Source organism: Mixophyes fleayi, chromosome 1 (assembly GCF_038048845.1).
Source record: "Mixophyes fleayi isolate aMixFle1 chromosome 1, aMixFle1.hap1, whole genome shotgun sequence".
NCBI classification, from domain to species: Eukaryota; Metazoa; Chordata; class Amphibia; order Anura; family Limnodynastidae; genus Mixophyes; species Mixophyes fleayi.
Window position 1 is genome coordinate 320,878,648 of NC_134402.1, and position 6,279 is coordinate 320,884,926.

Consider the following 6,279-nt stretch of genomic DNA (forward strand, 5'->3'; position numbering starts at 1 on the left):
GCTGTAATGCTCGCACTATATTGTTGGCGTTATCAGAAATGACATATCCTGGGGAGAGTCCAAGTGGTATAAGCCATGTATCAATCACATCTCTTAGTTTGCATAACAAATTGTCAGCTGTATGCCTGTTAGTGAAGCCGGTGATACAAAGAGTGGCCCGCCTGTGACAAATGTTACGTAGTGGTTTACATGCTGCTGCTGTTCCTGCTGGTGAAGGTGAATGACCAACCCAGTGGGCTGTCACAGTCATATAGTCTTTGGTTTGGCCACTTCCACTTGTCCACATATCTGTGGTTAAGTGGACAGTGGACAGAATGGCATTTTTCAGCGCAATCTCTACATTTTTACACACTTTTTGGTATAGTTGTGGAATTGCTTTACGGGAGAAATGGTGTTGCGATGGAATTCTGTAACGCAGACACAAAACCTCAATTAACTGTGAAAAACCAGCTGCGTCGTTTATTGTGGAGATTGGATGCAGATCTAACACTAACATTGCAGCCATGGCGTCTGTGATTCGCTTGGCGACTGGGTGACTGCTGTCATAGTTGCTTCCCCTAGCAAATGATTGTTTTACAGTTAATTGCTTAAATGTAGGACTGCTCATTTTCTTGACCTGCCTCTGGGCTGACGATTCACCCCCAGCAGCAGCAACAGCAGCAGCAGCAGTGGGACCAACGCTTTCTTCAGAGGAATCAATAATAGTGCAGGAGTCATCCTTCCTTAATAAGTGGGATTCCGGGCTAACTCCGAGCACTACTGAGGATATTGATGAGGATGGTTTGGTGGGTGTTTTTTGTAGCCATCGGGATGACGGTGACCGGAGGGTCTTAGCTGATGATGGAGTGCTTGTAATTTTTTTGGAAGAACTTCCAGCTTTTCCCAACACTTTGCCATGAACTCTCGTTAAATGGCGTAACATAGACGAGGTTCCAAGATGGTTAAGGTCCCTCCCTCAATGGACTGGCTTGAAATACACTATAAATAGCTATACAATTGTTGTCTGGATTTGGGTAGAAATAATTCCACACATAAGAAGTGGATTTTTTTGTTTTATGCCCAGGCATGACAATGGCCTTTTTCTTGTCACGTGCGAGAACTGCTGCCACTGGTGCAGGACTTACACAAACAACCTCATCCTCATCAACATCCTCATTAGCGCCCTTGTCGCCTACACAAATCTCCCCCTCATCCTCTTCTAATTCCAAAGTGGCATCCTAAATTTGGGTATCACCGGCTACACTCGGGCTATTAAAGGCACACATCAGCAGAATGCTCACGATTAGACATCCCACTGTTGGATGGACTCTCCACAGGGATTGGTGTCATTTGTGAATCAGAGCAAACATTATCCTCTAATGCCTTACTGTTATCTTGCAGCTCGGCTTTGACGCGTAACAGTAGTTGTGCACAAATTGTAGGCTCGGTAACTTTTTGGGATCTGCCACTAATAGAGAAAGGTGAAGGCCTCATTCTCTCTTTGCCACTGCCTGTGTAGAATGGCATGTTGGCAATTTTTTTTTTATCGGCACTTAACTTTTGCTCAGTTACGCTTCTTTTTCGCTTCAACACAGTAAAAAAAATTTGGTGTGTTTTTTGGACTGATTTCGAAACACTGTGTAGTTTGACATCGCCATGCCCAGATGACGTACTAGGAACACTACCATCAGGACTGGTGACAGAACCTGGTTGCTCATTCTGCTCATATGTGGACTGCTTTGAATCCATTCTGAGCCCAAAGCACTTGTAGTGCTAAAAATTATTTGGTAGATACTGCTGACAGATAGTAATTTTGACAGCCAGAAATATTTATGCACAATTATGGGGGACACCCCAAAAGCACTGGGGAGTGCTAAAAAATATTTTGTAGATACTGCTGACAGATAGTAATTTTGACAGCCAGAAATATTTATGCACAATTTTGGGGGACACCCCAAAGGCACTGGGGAGTGCTAAAAATGATTTGGTAGATATTTGGTAGATACTGCTGACAGATAGTAATTTTAAATGCCAGAAATATTTAGGCAAAAAAATGGGGGACACCCAAAAAGCACTTTGAGTGCCAAATATTAAAAAAAAAAAAAAAAAACTCCTCTATCCTTCTCTAGCGATTTTTGTTAGCACAATTGGAATCAGAATATTGTATTCTCTGTCCTTGCTCTAATCAGCCTGTGACTACACCCTGCTCTCTCCCTCTGTCAAATGGCGATGGATTGCTGTGGAGGCGTGTATTTATAATCTTCAAGTATCGCGAGAACCGAGCCCCGAGATCCGACGAAGTCACGATGACGTTCGGCCTCGATTTGGATTCCGAGTGGGCGGGAGAGTACCGAGCTACCCAAAGTTCGGGTGGGTTCGGTTCTCGGGGAACCGAACCTGCCCATCTCATATAAATAAAAAAGTCTGCTGACTTGTATCATAAACAACTGGGGTACTTAGTGCAATTGTCAATGAAGAGAATGCAGCAGCAGATGGATTCTCCATTATTTCAGTCAGGAGTCCTCTGAGGTAAACTCTAGCTGAATTTTCCCGCCTTTGGAGTGTATTAATCAGCAGGGGGGGGGGGGGGGGGTCTCCTTTACACTACCAGCACTGGTGTTTTCTTTTTAATATATATCCCCTGTGGGGTACTTAGCTGACACAAGGAGGAATTGTGAGGAGAAGCCAGCAGTAGAACTCTCTGAGATGCCTCTGAAGTCCGACTGCGATGACAGGAAAAGGTGCGAATATCTTCTGCCTCGGAGCATACCACTGAGAGCCGGAGAAGCTCTCACTCACTCCCCGATGTCTGATGGTTCAAACACCCATAGAAAGAAAAGGGCGGGAAAATCTCCCTCCTCGGGATCTTCCACTGAGCAGCCGGCAGTATTAAACTACCTCCGGCTGTCTTCTTTGTCATAAATAAGACCTCGGACAGTTCAGTCCTGTGAGCATATATTGTGCCTCTCCTATTGCTCTCTCGGGACTCCTTCCGCATCCACAACACCTCCTGCGGCTATAGAGATCCAAGCCCCCTCCCCCTCCGCCTCAGCAGGGGACTTGGTATCTCCCAACCTGTCTGATCCTCAGATAGAGTGCAACACTCTCTGCCTTATGGCAGTGTCGGACCCGCCGGGACAGAGTGATGACAGGCGCTTAGCGCTGTCACCGCTCACTAAATACCACACAAATTGTGTAGTTTCTTGTTTGTTTTTTTTTGTTTTTTTAAAAACCTTCTTTATTCTTAAAGGAATGGAACTTTGTTCCATTATAAATATCTATGAAGAAAAATGTTAACAACATTAAAACCTCACCTACACTCATTTGAAAACTAATAAAAAATAATAAAATCTAACACTAAACAGCAGGTACTGCTAAGCAGTACCAAACGCAGCCCAACTCCTTGGGCACTAAGACATAACTGATGTGGATGGGGTTGCAGAGGGGAGGAGTCAGCAGCAAACTTAGTTGTTAACTATTTAAGTGCCAACTGCAACTCCCTCAGACAACCCCATGGTAGCAGTGTCCCCCAGAGTGGATGAAGGAGAGAGTTTTCCATGAAGCTCAATCATTTAGACCTGTAATAAGTGATATATCACACAAGCATCTTTTAAGTACAAAGTATGATTTCAACAACTACCATAATTGGTTTTGCACTCGGTAAAAGTAATTTGAAGAACAGTAGAAAGTAAATATAAGCAGATTTATTGAAAGGAGATGACAAACATTCAGAAATATAAGTAAAATGTACAGGATGTTGAGAGATTTCAAGGGTGCGTTTTGTGAGGGAAGATTTTTTTATTTTTTGCTTTGCTTGCACGTCAGATTTAATATCATCGGTGTAAAATGTACAGATCGATATGTGTCTCATACACATTTTGTCCTCCTACCCAGAAATGTTTAAGAGAGAGAGAGACAATATATAAAAGGAGACAGATTGGAGAGGATCAAGAGAAAGACATCAATGCACAAAGAACATAAAGGTTTGGTGTGCAGTATCTCTCCAAGGATTCTGAAAAAGGATTTAATGCATGTACATACTGTTTTCTCTTAAATCCTATGGGGGACAATGATGATGGTGGACTTCCCAACCCTGCCTTTACGAATGTGTACACTCAGGAGTGGCAGAGCGGAGTAGAAAACTAGCATCTTTTGACACAAAAACTTTGTTCATAAGTTCACCAAGTCTTCAGCCTTTTACTTCTGCAGTGTTCCACTAACAGGAAGTTCGGCATTTGGAACGCAAAGTTGCGTATAAGCCTATAGATACAGAGCCAGGTAGCGGGCGGTTGCTGCGCCCCCAGGATCCAGAAAAGTGGCAACTGATCAAGAGACACCAGCAACCACAGATAGGGAAAGCAACAAGAACAGGTAGGAGATAGCAGGACAGTCTGCCAACTGTATTTTTTTTATATTGGCAGTTCCTCTGCACCATGTTATTAAATTAACACGACTAATGTATATTGTGATGACATTTTCTGTTACTGGGTTGCTACTGCTAAATTTAGTTGCTCATTTTGTCCTACTTTCCATGTAATAATACACAGAGAAGGCAGCCATTATGTGGGTGAACCAATAAACATACCTCCAACTGTCCCAATTTCAGCGGGACAGTCCTGATTTAGGGTTCTGTTCCATGAGTGGGAATGTTGGGGGAAGGATGGTATGTAATAGGCAGTCAAGTAATATTCAGCCCTCTGATGGCATAGTCAACTTTGTACTAATCCCGCCTCTTTTTGCGTTTGACCTGCCTACGCTTGATTTGGTCCCGCCCACATGAGGCCACTTTCAGAAATTTTTCAAGGGCTACTTTATGTTCCCAATCTGCCCCTGACTGATAGCATCCTTTAATAAAGGGGTGTCCAACCTTTTAGCTTTCCTGGGCCACATTGGAAGACGGCGAGTTGGTTTGGGCCGCACATAAGATACACTAAAAATAACGATAGCTGATCATCCAAAAAACCATAGAAAACATAGTTAACACATATATATATATATATATATATATATATATATATATATATATATATATATATGAGAAAAAAAGATATATATATATATATATATATATATCTATCACTTTTTTTTCAAATCCCCCTATACTTATCTTTCAATCGCCCTGTTCAAAAAATCCTCTCTAGTTATTATACTATAATCACTTTTTGTATTGTTTCGATGCAATATCAATAAAGTGCATTTAAGCCAGGCATTGTATATCAGGGTGCCCTGACCAGGCCTGCGGTACCTGACATATACATCACTGTGACCCCAAATTGTGACCTGTTTTGCTAATTACACCACTATGTTAGTTAAGGGATAACAATGTATAATGGGCCAAAGAGAATAATATATAATGCCCCATTTGTATTACAAGTAGAAGTATGTAGCAGGGAGATAAGGTCCATGATGCTCCAGGACCAGGTGACTTTTATTCACTGGTCAGCGTCCCTTGAAATAATAAAAAAAATTCCCCTTAACTTACCTTTTAATCGGCTTGTTCTCCTGTCCTCTTCTCTTCTCCAATTCTGTGCTGCTGATTGTTCTTCTCGCGCGGGTGACTCCGCTGTGCTGCGCTTCGCAATGGATGTTGGGCATGAAGACATCACGCCCGACATTCACTGCGAGCACCGCACGGAGGAGGAGACAAGGGAGGGAGCCGGAGTACCAGCTGACGTGACCGCAAGGTAAATATTTTCTTTTCTTTTTTCTGCAGGATTTTTTTTTTCCATTAACAGTGCTGCCCCCTTGCCACAACCAAAACTCCTTCTGGGCCACATTTACAGGTGTGCTGGGCCGCATGCGGGCCGCGGGTTGGACAACCCTGCTTTAATGCATTAGAAAATGGTGATGCCATACTCTAAAATTGTAAACTGTGTTCACGTTTTAGAATGCAATATTTGGCTTGCCAGTAATTGGGCCATTTTTAGTGCACTTTTACCACATTTATAAATGTGTGAAAAGCAGTGTAAATGAGCCCTTAAAATATTGCTATCTCTTATGTTTTTTGTCTGGAAATGTCCCTATTTTTTTTAATACTGACCAAATGCACAATACAATTCCTCTTAACTCTCACTATGTATTGCCTTAGTTTTAAGATCATAGATTATATTATATATATAAAATTAAGGAGTACTTAAATGCAACAAAAGTGCATTATACTTAATTGCCTCTTAAATATTCTGTCTAGTCAGACTGCGCAGATGCACTCAGTCAGCAGCTGTGTCCCTGAAATGATTTTAATATGTTTACAATTACCACAGTCCAAAACATACTGGACGGTAAACTGACTTTTGACGAAAA